General features: G+C 42.3%; 1 protein-coding gene and 1 long non-coding RNA gene across 4 annotated transcripts in view; one reads left to right on the forward strand and one right to left on the reverse strand.

Annotated features, from left to right (window-relative positions):
- Positions 1-2,259: 2,259 nt before the first annotated feature.
- On the reverse strand, positions 2,260-11,458 carry Gm36144. Of its 2 annotated transcripts, none has more exons than XR_377733.2 (2): positions 11,079-11,458; positions 2,260-4,302 (listed from the first exon to the last, which is right to left on the reverse strand). It is a non-coding gene; the product is annotated as a predicted gene, 36144 (long non-coding RNA). The 2 variants fall into 2 exon arrangements; XR_869148.1 differs by having other exon boundaries at positions 11,070-11,458.
- A 363-nt stretch (positions 11,459-11,821) lies between these two features.
- The window catches only part of Ndnf (neuron-derived neurotrophic factor), a 40,713-nt gene continuing 35,284 nt past the window's right edge, over positions 11,822-17,250 (forward strand). Inside the window, exon 1 of one of the 2 annotated variants that reach the window (NM_172399.3) lies at positions 11,822-12,312. The gene's annotated coding sequence lies outside the window, so the exon portion shown is untranslated. Of the gene's footprint in view, positions 12,313-16,690 lie in introns of those variants that run through there. The other variant, XM_006506528.4, reaches the window with a different exon arrangement.

A 17,250-nucleotide genomic window follows, 5' to 3' on the forward strand; every position in this document is an offset into this window, starting at 1 on the left:
TCAGATGTGTGTCTTTCTCACCTCTGCATTCTTATTAGTCTTAATGCTTTACTGTGCTCTTTGGCTTATTAAGAGAATATTTCATATGGTAAATAATACACATCTGTTGGGATCCAATCTTAAGGCAGGAGCTCTAACTATTTTTAAAACAGGAATTGTTACAAGAACTAAAAAGTAAAAGGTGGTCACTACATAACCACACAGGGTGCCCCTGGGAAAACAATAGCAACTTGTGGGATGGAAGAGAGAAAGTGCCAGAACCCAGAAGCTTGGAGAGAGAGATATGAAGATCCTGTGAGGTGCAGCTCTGATTTTCAAGGCTAAGGCATTATTTATCTATTTCTGTTATATTTGACCTTGGGAAGGGCATTGGACCTCTGAGGAGAGGGCACTGGCCATTTGGTATTGACGTCTCTGAGGAACTGTGATGAGGAACAACAAACAGAAACCCATCAACTGTAGTCAACTACTGTGTCCAAAAAATTATTGCCACTGCCTGAAGAGTCATTGATACAGAGAGGCAGATGGCAGCAGGCAGTAAAAACAGGTTCAAGAATCAAAGAGAAGGAATATGCTCCTCCTTCCTCCAGCCTTGTGCTCCTCCTCCACCAACTCATCACTGGAATCGTCTAACAGAGCAGGCCATACAGAGCCCATCCTCAGGACCACCAGGCAGAGTGGGAGAGGTATGTTACAGAAGACTAGCATTAGCTTAACATTGGGTACAAAATGCTACAGAAAATTTAGAATGAAGTATTTTCAATGTTTAGACTTTGAAAAAAATAAACAGGAAAAAATAAAAGACCCTTTCCAAAGTAGAAATAAAGTTTAAAACGTCAAACTTTTCATTGCTTCAGGCAGACTTGGGGACTTTCCGTTGCTAGCAGAACGTTGCTAGTGGGATGTTGACACTGTCATCTTTTCTATGCTTTTGAGGTGTCGATACAACATTAGGGGCGTTCAATGAAGTACTGTCATATTTGTTAATTCCGTGAGTAGGAAGTAATAAGTGACATCCAAGGTAAGTCATAGCTGTGGCTCTACTGATCATTTCTCCTCAGGTAGCTGGGGCAATTGTTTATCCCATGTAGTGTCTCTAAAAAGAGAAACCAAGATATTTTTGTGTTTTATTCAGATTGAAATAAACTAAATCGATCATTAATTTGGTTCTTTCCATTAGTATTATAAGAATGGTCTTCCACCTTACACAAACAAGATAATACCTTGGAGTTGTATGCATGTGTGAGGATCTGAGATTAGCATCGTCTACTGAACAGATAATAAGACTATAGAAATACCCCCCCTCATTATCTAATTCTATAAAGCATGGCATGTCTTCAAAGGAGTGGTGGATTGGTGGTTGAGCTATTAGAACCTCTTTCCAATTATACTACTCACACTGTACTCAGCTATACTGAGCTTTTAGCATGTGATTATAGGAGCTTGAGTAGAAAGAATGTGACCACAAAGTTTTTGTTCTTTTATTGGAGATAGAGTCTAATTCCTCATGTCTGAAATTGAACCATCTTTGTGAGTTTCTTTGACCAGAAACAGTACGAAGCCATCAGTCCTGTCTATTCTCTACTAGACTTCAAGGGCCTTTCTCTTCAGCTCCCTTCCCCCACCCCCCGCCCTAGACATGCCCCCATTTTAGATTCAGTACTCTGTCCATAGCTCTACTGTATTTCTTGCTTCCTCTTTCAGTGACTTCTTACCACTGCAGAAGCCAGATAGGAATTCCTCTACGTTTCTCTCAGCCGACAGCCATCTCACCTCTAATGCATACAAGAAACAATGGCATGAGATATTTTAAGTGATTCCATTTTTAAAAATGTTTATTTTAATGTATATGAGGAAAGGAAAAAAACATAGCCAGCCCATGACACTGATATTGCTGTTTAGGTTGTTAATTTCCTTCTAAAATAAGCTATTTTATAGAGAGAGGGTCTACATCTTAAACAAATCAATCACATAAGTAATAGTAGACGTTGTGTTTAAATACAGAAAACCTTGGGGAAATTCTACCTTAAGGCAAATTGGCTTAAATCCCACTTGGTTCAAATCCACAATCTAATTTACTTTCTCTATTTTCACTGAAGACTCTTCTGACTTCAGAGCTTCGGTGTCTCAATATTCTGAAGTTCTCTTCGCTTGTCCTGCCATAGCTGGAGTAGCCTTGAGCTACCATTCTGCATTCTTGCTGCGTCAGTGTGAGCCTAAGGATGTTACTAGGACATTCTGGCTAAAGCTTTTATAGTGTTTTCACTTTGCTATGCTGTGCCTCTCTGCCATGTCTGTCTTTCCCTCCCTACCCCACATTTCCTATTCTGTGTGCCCCTCTCTGCCACGTCTGCTTTCCCAGCCCTATGTACACTTTCTGCCATGTCTGCCTTCCCCTTCTCACCCCACATTTCCTATTATATGCACCCTCACTGCCATGTCTGTGTTTCCCACCACACCCACACTTTCCGATCTATGTGCCCCTTTTGACAGCACTTCCTGTGGTGCTGACAAGCTATATAGCATTGTTTTCTCTTGAACTTGAGAGTTGGTATGTGCTGCTGCTGCTGCTGCTGCTGCTGCTGCTGCTGCTGCTGCTGCTGTTGTTGTTGTTGCTGCTGCTGCTGCTGCTGCTGCTGATGATGATGATGATGATGATGATGACGATGATGATGATGATGATGACGATGTATTCTGACTAGGGTGAGCTGAAAGCTCAAAGCAGTTTCAATTTGCATTTCCCTGATGGCCGAGGATACAGAACATCTTTTTATATATTAGCTGTTTTTACTTCTTTGAAGAAATGTTAATTTGCTCATTCACTGATTTCATTGCACGTTATTTTGTCATTTCATTTTCATTTCTTTACATATTCTAAATAGGAATCCATGTCAAATGAATAGCTGTCAAATACTTTCTTTCATTCTGAAGACTGTTTCCTTCTTCAATTAATTGTTTTCATTGCTGTGTAGAAGCTTTTTAATTTCATGAAATCCCATTTGTCAATTCTTAATACTTTAGCCTTCTATTAAGAACGGTTTTATCTATGCCAATGTCTTAAAGTGTTTCCCTGAGTGATTTGAGCAAGTTCTTTGACCTTTATACATGGTAAGAAGAGGTGGGGGCGGGTGAGACTTTAGCCTTTTTCTTAAGCTTCTTAATATCTCATTATTAAGGAGGCCATCTTTGCTTCACTTTTACACATACTCTAGAATGTCAGTTGGTCATCTTTAATGTTGCTAATGATTTCACCTACTCTCTCACAACTATTATAAGTTCTTAATTATTACTCCCTTTTCATTCTTCCCACTCCCTCTCCCCTTTGTAATCTGCTATGGCCCACTGATGTTATTGTCATTCACTTGGTTGTGTGTGTGTGTGTGTGTGTGTGTGTGTGTGTGTGTGTGTGTGTGTGTTTTCACTATATAATGCCTTGTCTTGAAGTTAAGATGAGGAGGAAATAGATTCACAAGTGTGTCTTTTGGTGAAAAGAGAAAGAGAGTCATCCTGCTGTGGCTCTGAAGTTCTGTCTGTATGTGAGGCATGGCTGGACTATGTGGCCTCCACCTTTGAGAACATCACACCCAGTATCAAAAGCACTGACCCAAAGTTGATTGGCTTTTAAGTTTGTCTCCAGTTTGTGAGTGGCACACCTTGCTCATTGCTCATTAGGTGATTTCCACTTCCTCACAGAGGTGAGGTGTTTAAAGTTTTTCTTCTTTCAACTTCCTCTTCCTCTCCTCCTCCTCCTCTTCCTCCTCCTCCTCTTCCTCCTCCTCTTCCTCTTCCTCTTCCTCCTCCTCCTCAGATGCACAAGTAAATTTAAGTTTCCAGTCATCTGAGTCTCATACCTCTTTGAATTCTCATTTTGCTATTTTCTTTTCTCAGTTCCTGAACAACATCCTACCTTTATTAGCCTCTTTGAACTAGAATCCCCTGTTTGAGCTTGGAGGCGAGAAGTGCTAGAACATCAAAATTGTCACATTACTGGAAATTCATGGCTTCATAAGCGCAAAGCAGTGCATGAGAACAAAACTGGGAACAGAGAGATGTCCAGGATTCACACTGGGGCAATGACAGAATTTCAGTGATTTCAAATAAGAGGGTAGAGCACATAGATAAATAACTCAGTATGGGATATTTTAACTGACTTAATCTTCTCCACTTGTGGTCTGAAAGGTTGTAGCCAGCATGATCCATAGCACACAACTGGCAGAAGCAGCCCCTGAAGTGGATTCACTCTTCTCAGATGCCAATGGGACTCTCTAACGTATTCTGTGGTAAAGTCTTTTCCTTTTAAGCCTATTAACATGAGAAGAGAAAGAAAACAGAAATGAATCTAAAAATAGTCCATAGAGTAGTTCCCGGCACCTTCCCAGGACTGACAAAATTAGTTGTGAACACCATATTTGAAGTTATGCTGAGTGGGACTCAGATCCTGGCTGAAGCACTGATAGCCCGGACCTTCAGCTTTGTCATGTGAGAAGTATAAATAAATGTGCTTTTCTCACAACGTGTGTGTCAGGGATCCGACGTCAACTTTGCAGAGATGTAAAGTTGTGAAGAGCTCTTAGTGCATTTTGTTAAACCTGAAGTTATCATCTGGGTGTCCTGTGTGCCAGAGCCAAGCAGGTCCTTTCAATTTATTATTCCCTTACATTTTAAAAAATAATCTGGATGAAGCAGATGTTCTGTGTATTTAATTATTTACCCTGTGCTTTACTTGTCAAAATTGTTTAATCCTGCTAACAACACTCTGAGGGAAATGTTACTTCCCCATGTTACAGATGAGTGAGGACAGTCTCTGAGAGATTCCATGTTTCAAGTTCAGACTGTCCTGTCGCTATTGGAATGGCAGTGTGTAGAAAACAGAACCCAAGACTTCTAGATCAAAAGCCTGTGTTTTTCTCCACTCCATTTGAATCCATTCAGATATATGACATTTAAAAATAAGTAGGCTTTGTGTTTGTGTGACCTTAAGGCAAAATGACATCACTGGGAAGTAACTCTAAGAGACTGGACCCAAATTTCTCACGTGAAAGACTTTTTTTTTCTTCAGCTTCATCTAAACAAAATTGATGAAATAAGGCCATCCTCACATGAATTCAATTATAGAAACATTATTTGTCACACAACCCCTGACCCTACTTGCGTGTATTTTCCTCTTCTCTTCTCTATGTGTGCATATTCTCGTTGACATCACAGTGCTAGCTTGGGCTCTCATGCTCTGCCTTTGTGTTAATAACAGAGCTAGACTAGACCAGAGTGCTGGGGCATCACAGACTTCAGCTCTGCCATTGCAGACTATAGAAGAAAGAAGGCTCTTGGGAAATATGATTCACATTAAAAGCACTAAGATGTTTTTACCAACTAATTGATAGAGTATAATACATAAATTAATAAAAATGTCCACAGGAAATGACATGACTGGGAGAGTATATGCTTTGAAGTGGAACAAATAGAAATTCTATGTGTGAGAGTCCTGTTAATTGAAAGTCAATAGACTATCTCTGTTATAAGTCACCAGTGTCCTTCTTAAGTGTAGAAAATTGTATTTGTTTTCTTGCTTTTTATATTTAAGTTTTGTGTATTGCCAAGTGGATGAAGCCAAAGCTTCAAACATGTTATTTCCAGGGTGCCCAGCCTAAAGAACCCTTTCCTCTTCTGTTATTTTTCTTGACAAAATCTATTGCAGCAAAATAAGTCTATCAACTGCCTCTCAAATGTGCCTTACTACTTCCTGTCTCTTTCTTGTATATTGTTTCCAGGATTTCTATACTCCCACTCTCTCCCCTACCAAGTCAAACAGTTCCCAGTGGGAGCAAGTCATATCCTGTTCTTACTCTTCTTTGCAGTTACCATTTGTTGTTGGGGGCTGAAACCAGTGGTTAAAAGCCAGCTAGCCTGTTTGTTATGTTCTCTATGTTTTCTATGTTCTCTGAAGACAAAAGTGACATTTATCTTTTGGATCCTATGTCTCAGAATCTGTAAGGTAATAGACACCCAAGAAACATTTATTAAGTGTCTGAAGGAATGAAATAATATATATCTAATATCACTTTACAGATTTCTGGGCAAAGTGTTGTTTTTTAGATATCACTGCACCAAGTGCTTTGCATAAAGTAGTAGCTCAATACCTTAAAAAAGAAGAACTAAGAATGTTGTATGGGAATTACCCTTTGATTTGGTGAAGATTGTATTTAAGGTTTTAAATTAAAATATATATATATATATATATAGTTTTTTTTGTTCTTAATGAAATAATTCTTTCTAGAAGACAATAGCATTCTGATTTAAAGCAAATATAATTGAACATACCATAATATTTTTAAAAACATTCTAACCAAATTAAGACTCAATAAAATATATTATTATCCCAATATTTGATATCAGGTGGTTTTCTATAGTTCCCGTTAATTTTTCCAGTTAGTAAGAGTCTCTGAATGTGTCAAAGTCTAGGCTGTTTCTTATTCTAATCCTTGCACCCACGGCCACCGAGCTACTGCTTTGTATCTATTTAAGTCTTTTCTGGGTGAGAAGTTTTTCTAATGTTGCCGGAGACCGAGCTCCTGCTTCCCACATGCTAGGCAAGTCCTTTACCACTGGGCCACTCTTGCACCCCCATCCCCATTTGCTACTTTCTCTAACAAACCTTCCAGGATTTCACCCTGCCAAGCTTCCCCTACATTTGCATAGTACCTCATTATTCCCCTATACCACATGCAAATGGTGTATTTCTCTGCTAGACTCCAGGTTCTGCAAGGAGAGGGACTCATTGACTCTTTCCCTTCCAGCTCCATGTGTGTGCGTAGTAAGTGCCAAGTCTGTTAAGTTGACTGAACTTCCTCAGAAAGCCTGAGTGCTGGCTAGGATTTATTCCACCTTCTCATTGGCTACATGTGTCAGAGTACTCAAATGACCATTTAAGTCTGACAGAACTGTGGAGAATGGGGTTGCAGCCCCTGCCACAGAGACAGTGTATGGTACTTGAGACATGGAGACTGAGTGCACGAACAGGCGTGACATCTGCCAGCAAGACCAGGAGTAAGCCTCTCTTTTATCCATGCTCCAAGGCTTGGAGAATGGTTTGAATTTGCCTTCCTGTCCCACTGCCCCTCCCAGCAACCAGAGGAGAATGTCAATTGTTACACTGTAAAGACTTGAGTTTCTTGAAGGCTGTACTTGCATTTGGTGGGTGGGTAACCAATGTGTTATATGATTATGTCTGAAATGATGATGCCCCAACCTTGAAGACCTTACAATCCACTTTTGTGACGTGACTGTTTCTTATGCCGTGGTCTTTTTCACTTTACAGTGGACCTTAGATCATGGAATAGAATTGATAGAGGGCCTAGAGGAGCTCAAGTTGCATGAGTTATCTTTATCAATATTCTATATTTCATGAGTCAGAAAATTTAAAATATTTATTTCAAAATAACTTATAAATAAACTCAAGCAACCTCTGTAAAACAACCATATTTTCCAAAGAAAACAATTTAACAAAAAAGACATTATTTTTTGTTGTTTAAAAATCTCTTTAATGTCTGTGTACTAGAAGATAGTGGGTGTTGCATATCCTTTCCATATACAATCTTTTCAGTGGTTACTTTTGTTTGAAGTAAGTGAGGAAATTCTAGTTTTGTACAGATATACAGTTAGAAAATTTTTTTTAAAAATTAGTAACTTCTTCAATAACTCAGGGTATTCTTTAGTGTGACACCAAAACCCAGTGAGGACTAGTCCCTTTAACCTGATCATTGTAGTGTAAAAAAAACATGAAGCTGCTTCACTTAGCTGCTAATGCTGTGTTACATTGAAGCCTAGTGATTTATTTTATGCTTTCAAAGGCACTTTAACTCAGGGATTATTCTGGGATGCATCCTTTAGAAAATACTGGCTCCCCGTTTTATGCAAATCTTGCAAACAGTGATACATTTTGTTACACTGAACCACCTCAGTTTCAGTACAGAGAGCTATCAGGTTCACTGGGACTGACTCAAGCTCTCTAAATGTTTAGATTTTGTTTTCACTGAAAATAGATGCTACTTGTTATTACCTTGGAGAGACAGGCTCTTCATTTGAAAATACAAACCAAAACGGCACAGAATGTTTATCAGTTATTCTTTAGGTCCATATTTCATGCAAAAAGCAGCTAGGGCAGTTCACAACTCAATTATTCAAACACGTCATTTCAGGGTAGATGATGTGTGTACGTTAGTGTGCGATGGAAGGGCTTATATGCACTGTCTAGTTTGCCCCATGGAATATTAAAAAGAAATAGAGATGAAATTTCAATAAATGAATAATTTTTGTTGTTTTATCAAAGGCATCCTTAACAGTAACTGACATTTTGACAATGAAACTGAAATAACCATGAAAAACGTTTCAGGGCATTGCTTCTTTCAGTTGTGTGCTCATAGATGTCCCCACCAGGGTCTTGGTGTGGTTAGTACCAACATCACTCATGACAAATGGCAAATCAGTATCTCACAACTGACCTGAAAATAGTCTCCCCTGATAGGAACCTAGGACACCTCTGGGGCACTGTGCCTAAGATACAGGCTTGAATTAGGAGTCCTCCCAAATGAACTTAATGTCATCTCTGAATTTTCCAATTCACTGAATATGAATTTTGTAATTTTACAGTAAATGTGGGCAGAAATAAGCAAGTGATTTAATATGTAATACTATTCCATGAGACATATGTTATAAATTGTTCTATTTTTATATTCTAAAAACATTAATGTTCAGAAAATGTTTTGCTCTATAATGAAAAGTTTTCAAGACTAGAACTAAATATTACTGTCAGTCTAAATAAGATCTATAGTATTCAAGAAAGGGAGGGACCTTTGATGAAATGCCTGACAATAGGGAGAGGGAACTTATAGAGCCCACCTCCAGCAGGAAGACAGGACATCAAGTGATGGATGGGGTAGCCATCCCACAGTCTCAACTCTGATCCCTAATTGTTCCTGTCTGAAAGAATTACAGGGATGGAAATGGGAGAGGAGTCTGAGGAAAAGAAGGTCCAGAGACAGACCCAAAGTGGGATCCAGCTCAAGTGGAGGTCCCAAGGCCTGACACTATTACTGAGGCTATGGAGTGGTCACAAAAAGGGACCTATCATGACCACATTCCAGAAGACCCAATAAGCAGCTGAGTCAGATGCAGATATTTGCACCCAACCAATGGACAGAAACTGCTGGCCTTTATGGTTGAATTAGGGGAAAGCTAGAAGAAGCTGAGGAGGAGGGCAACCCTATAGAAGGGCCAGCAGTTTCAACTAACCTGGACCCCCAAGATCTCTTTAACACCGGACTACCAACCAGGCAGCATACACCAGCTGATATGAGGCCCCCAACACATGCACAGCAGAGGATTGTTGGGTCTCTGTTCAACCAGAGATGATGTACCTAACCCTCAAGAGACTGGAGACCTCAGGGAGTTTAGAGGTCAGGTGGGGTGGGGGTGGGGTGGGAAGTGGGGACATCCTCGTGGAGACTGGGGTGAGGAGAAGGTACAGGATATGGAGCAGTCAGAGGGTGGATAGGGGAGGAATAAAATCTGGAGTGTAAAAAAATAATAGTAATTAAAAAAAAAAAAAAGGAAAGAAAAGCAAATGACCGTAAATGATGGTGAGTTTAGGAAAGGAGAACTCTGTTCATCACTGGCAGGATTCTTCTCGCTATTTCTGTAACACTAGTGTCCTGGCGTGATCATTCCTCTGTCTTTTTACTTCCTTCTTCCTCTCAGACTTGTAAAACACCTGAATGCTGATAACCCCAGATTCCAGCCTGACCTCTCTCAAAAGCCTTCCTCCCTCTCCAGCTGCCAACACAATGTTGAATTCAGACATTATCAACACCCTTGCTCCACAAACGTAAAGCAGAAAACATGACCATGTATACACACAAATATATATGCATTTATCTATTTCTACCTGTATATTTCTATCATCTCTATACCTTTCTCTATTTCTTTGTATTGTTTCTCCTTGCTAGTGGCACCATGGCCTGTCTTGTGCCACCCAGAAAACTTAGAATTAACCCTTTTCTTCCACCTTCCTATAAGGCTTACTAACCCCCTGTCAGCAAATTCTAAATGTATCTGAAATGGCCCCAGCCACTCAGCTTCATTGGTTGAGACCTACTTTTGTTTCTACCTTGCAGAAGTTTCCTCACTATTAAGTCACTCTTATTTGTCTTCCTAAGAGGTATCAGAGTGACCTTTCTAAATGTGTACCCAATGACACCAACCTTATGATCTGCTTCCTCTTAACAACTTTAATCATTTTCCAAACAACAGTAACTTTCAGAAGTTCTGCCTCCCTGAGCCTGGAGCCTGGGGTGGGAGGCCTTGCTCACTGCACCTGCAATGCAGCCACACCTAACTTCTCCCTGTTCCCAGGGCACCCACGTACTCTGACAAGTTTCAGCCTCTTCATTTACTTCTCTGCAGAGTGCTCTCCTCCTTCCCCTCCTCCATCCTTATTTGCCTGGACTCCACCATACTCCAGAGTTCTGCACTGAAATCTGTATCCCAGCACCTTCTAAGCCTTTTATGGCGTTTACTAAACTATGTCACAGCATGGAAGCATTTAACAAACCCACCTAGAGTAGTAGTGGACCCCCTAGCAGCAGAACTTTGGAAAGTGGGCTGAACTGCTGTCTGCAAGATGCTTGCTTTTCAAAGGCATTTAACAGAAAGCTTATAGTTATAAATGAGGGTTCGATAAGGTTGAATTTCATCTTATCTTTGCTTTGGTGACAATGGAAGTAGATAAGTGTTTTCATGTTTTCAATACAGACACTATTAATGAATCCTGTGTAGTATATTCTTAGAACTTGATTCCCTAAAAGCCAGAGTCTGAAGAAAGAAAGAAAGAAAGAAAGAAAGAAAGAAAGGAAGGAAGGAAGGAAGGAAGGAAGGAAGGAAGGAAGGAAGGAAGGAAGGGAAAAGAGACTTGCTAGTCTAGATTCTCAGTCACGAAAATGAGATTTCTAAATATTACTCCATACCCATACACACACCCAGGCTCAGGCCAGGTTGCTAATTAAGCAAGTTCTTACCATAATTACCTAGTCAGCCTTAATGGATTTCCAAGTTTTGCTGGGCCTCACTGGTCCTGTAGGGTCATTTTTTTTTCAATTGTTAAAACAGCTGCTGAGTTTCAAGCCCCAGAGGCTGAATTTGCAGAGGCAAACGCTCCAGAGTGAAGGCTGGGGCAGGCGGTCTGCGAGAGTCGCCTTCTACGCTTGCTTGCTCGCTCGCTCGCTTCCTCCAACCTCCAGTCTTCCAACTGAACACTCCAGATCACTAACCAAGCTCAGAGTTCCTCTCCATTGTGCTCCCCGGCTTCTGGACACTGAGATGGTCCCCCGTGCGCGTCTAGTCGTGCATCATTGTTGGGGGTCTCAAAGGCGCCCTCCCACCCCTCTCCCCATCCCCGGTGGCAGGGACCTAAAGAAAGCAATGTGTCCTGTGACACCACCCCCCACCCCCCCAACCCCCACCAGACTGCAACCCCACGAGGGTCTTGTGTGAGGAGTACTTGGTCGTTGGACCGGAATGTATGCGCGAGAGAGGCAGCAAAGGAACGTGTGTGTGTGTGTGTGTGTGTGTGTGTGTGTGTATGTGTGTGTGCGTGCGTGTGTGTGTGTGTGTGTGTGTGTGTGTGTGTTGCACGCTGGCGCGCAGCGGGAGAGAGGGCGCGAGGCACGAAGGGGGAGCGGCGGGCAGAGGAAGGCGGGGCAGCGGGCAGCGGCGGGCGGGCTGGGAGGGGCAGAGGCTCAAGCTCTGCAGTGACACCAGGAGCCAGCGCACACTCCTTGCCCGGAGCGGCGAGAGAGCAGAGCTTAGCGAGCCGCGTATGAGCCGCCGCCTCTGTGGCTGGTGCACGGGGCTCTGTCTCTGCAGCCCGCGCCGGCGTTTAGCGAGCCAGTCGTCCGGCAGTGCCAGCTCCACGGGCGCGTTCAGTATCCTCCCGCCACCCAGCGCCCGCACTGACCAGCGCTGTCCTGAGACCCCCGGGCCGGCGCCGCCGTCTGCGCCACTTCGCAGCAACTTCTGCGGCTGCGTGTCGCCGGCCTTCTGCTTGTGTTGGAAGTTTGCAGCGCCCGCCACAAAGTTGGGACACTTGGGCATTACATTTGCCCTAGCGTGCACGTCCCCTCGGTTCGTGGATCCTGGTATTTGACATCTTGGTAGGATCCCCGGACCTGGGCTTTTTCCGCACCACACACCCCCCGGGAAGAAGAAAAAAAAAACCAACCAAACTTTCTTCTTCCCACTAGAAAAAACAAATTCTTTAAGGTAAGGAGCAAGATCGAATCTCACCTCCCCGGGCGCCTTCTTGCGCCGGTGCGGACCTGGCCCGACTGCATTTGCATCTAAGGGCTGGTTTATGGTCGGGGTTGAGGTGCATCCTCACACAGGGAAAGGAGCGACCAGAGACTCTCTAGAACACGGACGTGGGCAGCTCTCACTGAGTTGGTCGGTCTGTGGCTGGGTCTCTGATGTATTTGGTGGGCAGACAGCGGCAGTGCTGGGGAGGTGGACACGCTGCATCGGGCTGGAGTGGAACCCCGGAACCGCCCGCTTTATCCTAGCCCTGACTAGACACTGACTTTGGCCGGTTGGCGGTGGGCTCTTGCTTCTCTCCCCGGGTTCAAAGTCCTCCATATGTGCTAGTTCTGCGGGACTGGGTGTTGGGGCGGGAGGTGTTCGGGGGCACTAGCGTGGGTCTGCGAAGCTTACAGGACTCGCGGAGTGGAGCACGGAGGTGGGCTCCATGCAGACGGTGGCTGCTCGGCGGTGGAAGGAATCTTCTGGGACTAGCCCAGCGACCCCGCGCTTTCTCCTCATTTGTCCTCTGCCACGCAGACCAGCATCCTTAGAGAAACTTCCCTAAGCTGGGTGGTCTAGGTCCCGCTCATACTTTCCGAAGCTTAGCAGAGTAGCTACGGAGGTCCGGACACCCTCCTTCCACCACAGCGGCCACCCTGTGTGGTGACCTCTCCAGTGTGTGTGTGCCGGCCGGAGCTCTCTAGTCCGAGCCACCTTTCTCCTTGTCGCGCGGGCAGGGAGCCTGCGGAGTTAAAGCGCTAGCTTACAGACCCGCTCCGCTCTTCCCTGGCGGGCGCTTCGCAACTGTGATTTGGTGTGCTCTTTCATTTTGTCGCTCGAGCTTCATTCTCAAACTCTCTTCCCCGTCCCAGGCCGAGGTGTGAGAATTCTTGAAGTCGGTCGCTCCAGCTGCAGAAGGGTGGCTCGGAGCTGGCTCACTCCAATCCCACAGGTCACCACCCTCCTCCTTGTCCCTGCAGGGCGCTGTCCATTATTTGCTCTGGGGACCGTTAGCTCCCTGAAACCAAGACCTGGAATGGGAGAATAAACCTTTAAAAGTCTCTGATATATATAAACAGAGTTCTTTTAAGTAACTTGGGGTGGCAGTTTGTTTACTTCTTTTAGTCCCGCTAAATCCCAAGGAATGCTTTATTTGTTTATTTGCCTTGAGCTGAGGGGTCTCCAACACATAACCTTCTCATTTTCTCTCTACCCCTCTCCCTACTTGCTTTGTGGCCCGCTTTTTCGTTTTTTTGTTTTCTTGTTTTGTTTTTGAGAAGGGGGTCTCCACACCTCCCCATCTCCTCCTGCAGGGTTTCTAAGTGCCTTTGAGACACTTGGAGGGGGGTGTTAATCAATGGTAATAAATAGGACCCCCCACTCCATTTCCTGAACCATTTTAAGCAAGTAAAATCCTCTGCGAGCTCAAAGAAGTGAAGATAAAACAGATAAAACATCCCTCCCTCCCGAGGGAGCAGTTACTGAGGATTGGATGCTGCGTTTGAATTGTTTTATTATCCTGAAAGAGTGATTGATGGATGCAAGAGGCAATGCGCATTCTAAGCAGAGTGTGCTAGGAACCTTCGGTATTTATTATTATTCATTATTAAGTATTAAGAGTGCTAATAAGGCCATCACCCCAGCTGAAGTCAGTGTTTACACTCACTTGGTTTTATGTCAGTCTCTTATTACAGTGGTTTCTGAAAGGGCCAACACCACAACTGTATTCATTCCACACACTCATTCCGCATATGGGATTAATCAAACTGTCAAAAAAGATACTGTCGTTTTACCAGTTTTAACTTGGGATGTTGTAGAGGGCTGCAACCCTATGAAATGTCATTTTCATCGCTTTGACTTTTCAGAGTTTAAAAAACTTGGCAACATAATTAATTATGGTCCCAATTCCCATTTTCAATCTAAACCTATATTCAGGATTATATTAAAATATCTTATCACTCATTTGCTAAAAGCTACTCTTGTGAAATTACATTCCAATTTGGGAGATGGTGGAGCAACTGGGAATGTGCCCCCCCCCCACCACCACCAAGTTAGAGATTAGTACTGTTTCAAATTTCCATCAAAAGCTCTTCTTCCAAGGGTTGGAGTGATGTCTCAAAGGTTAAGAGCTTTTAATGCTCTTGCAAAGGACATCAGTTCTAGTCCAGCAGCTACAGAGATCAACTCATAACCCACCCCCCCACCCCTGCAAATCCAGCTGTGGTTGGCACCTGCACTTCAGTGCCTGCATACTCATGCACAAGTGGCGGGCAGACACACACACACACACACACACACACACACACACACAAGAGAGAGAGAGAGAGAGAGAGAGAGAGAGAGAGAGAGAGAGAGAGAGAGAGAAACTTTAAAACTCCTCTTCGTCACTTAGAGCCATTGTTCATTTCTTCTCTACATAGCTCTTTCCTGACTGTCCTTAATCTTCACCATACACTTGAAACCCAACAGCTTGCAACTTTGTATTCCTATTTTCATTTTTATATCAGAATCTTTTATTCATTAAAGTTTTATGTCAAAGAATCAGGCAGAAATATTCTTTTAATTAGTAACCATATAAAAAAGAAGCTAGACCTCTGTAATGGGCCTAAATCGTTATGAATTATATGTGCTTTATTATGCATTTATTTAAGTAGAAATAAAAGTATCCTTTAATCACTTGAGCACACAGCTTTTATCTCTGAAGATGTAACAAAATGTGTAATTGCAAACCATCCTTGTATGAACAAGGGATGCCTGGCTTTTATTTTATTTGTACTAGGTCTTAGCATCCATGTGCTAAACTATGAATCTTAGAGAAAAAAAAACTCACATCATAATTTTATCATGTGGTGCAAGGGAACGTAACATCCCAAGCAGATGAAACAGGCCATCTTCATGTAATTTAGGGACTTTCCAGTGACATCACGAATTTGGCCTTTCTGACTTTAGGCTTTCTTATATGGACTTATTGAAGTGGACTCTGCTTGTGGTGGGGAAAACCATGTAATTTAAAGCTCTAACAAATTATGTGCAATGTAAGAAAGGTCTCAGTGTTGGTTTCTTAGCAGTTCTATTGTGCCTCTAACCAGAGGTCAGAATGATCTATCTGTTTTAAAGCTGGCTGTATCAGTCTCACTATGGTGAGAACGGAAGCTTTTCAGGTTAACATAAGAACAGATTTTGAGTAATTAACAGAAAATGTGAATGCCATGTGAATCCCACATAATTGCACAGATTCTATTATTGTTGTGTCTCATCATCAGTTTCCCTGTGATGAGATGGTTGATGCTTTCTCATAAGTGTTCATTTTCTCACTGTTTTCTTGTCATGTCTTATTGAAGGAACTGTGAGCCCCAGAAGCACACAGTTACAGAACAGCCCCTGCTAAGCACCAGGAAGAACATACATGCACAGTTCCTGTACTGCTTCAATTGCAAGCACAACCAACACTAAGTCACTAAGCCACTATGTTCTCTCAGTTATTTTGGAGTGATTATTCTAAAACATATAATTTGTCCATCCTCTGTTGGCTCATTCCCTGGTTAGTAGACACAGCACAGATGAGTTGTTTAAAAAGTAACAACACAAAGCAGTGGCTTCAGAACTAATTTTAAAGCACAACTCTCCCAGTATTTAAATATTCCCTTAATAAGCATTCTATATGAAGGCTAGTGAGACGTCTCAGTGACTAAGAACACTTGTTGATCTGGCAGAGGACCAGGTTTCAGATTCCAGAACCCATCTAGTGGCTCACAACTGTCTGTGATTCCTTGTCCATGGAATCCAATGCCTTCTTTTGACCTCTGAGGGCAGGAGTCACATATGTGGTGTGTATACATATGTGTGGACTAAAGTTTCATACTCATAAAATAAATACAGATAAAAGTACTCTGTGTTTTATGCTCTGGAGTCCAGATAGTTTTTATTCCCCCCCCTATATATTAAAAGTGATTTTAAAAGACAAATAAAATAACAAGATGTATAGAGTCAAATTCCTTTGTTGATTTCCATCTAGGAAGAAGACTAAATTCAGGAAATTCAGTAGTTTGCTGTACTACACAGTAGCACATGGACCATAACCTCAGAGTGCGGAGCACAGTATTGCAGTGTGTTTGTGCACATTGACATATCTTTTGACACATTGAAAATATCACCTGGCACTTGCAAAGAGGTCCATAGTGGCCTGCTCACCTCTTCAACACCAAATTCGGAGACACCAGACCTGTATCTTTCCTCTCCCTTTCCAGGCTAATAAAAAAGCTGCCAAGACCAACTCCACAAATATCACTCTTCTGAAAGATTTGAAAAGCATAAATTGTATATGATACAATTTAAAAAAAAATTTTTTTAAAAATGCTTCTTTTGCCCTTTAGAAATTAAGAGTAGAAAATTTGATGGGTGCAGAGAAAGGGGAAGCATAGCTCTGTGTCCTCATCCTGTTAGGATGAAGGAACAGGTCTGAGTAGAGCACCGCTGAACACTGGGCCTTGCAACAATGCCACTGTTGCTAAGGAGCTCATGGAGCAAGGCTCCATCTAAGCTTCACTTTAAACCTGTGGTCCTCAGTGCTGTGACAAAAGCAGGAAGAGCTCAGGGTTAAATCCTGTTATTCCTTCCACCTTTTGGAAATAGATTTTAGGTAATTGGTGAATAATTTTAGTTTCTTATTTGTTGTTTTTTATTCCTACTGCAAATTTGAATGACATGTATTTACCGTTTTAAATATTTTTCTGAAGTGTATTAGACTCACATGTAAAACCTCTTTAACAAGTATCTCCTTTATTTTTATTTTCTTTTATTAAGTAATTTATTTACTTTATATCCTGAGGGCAAGAGACATTTTATAGCCCACAAAGTGGTAAAATGTATATAGTTAACTTATCAAACATCTACTTTAGTTTTCTT

The sequence above is a fragment of the Mus musculus genome, chromosome 6, assembly GCF_000001635.26.
Source record: "Mus musculus strain C57BL/6J chromosome 6, GRCm38.p6 C57BL/6J".
NCBI lineage: Eukaryota > Metazoa > Chordata > Mammalia > Rodentia > Muridae > Mus > Mus musculus.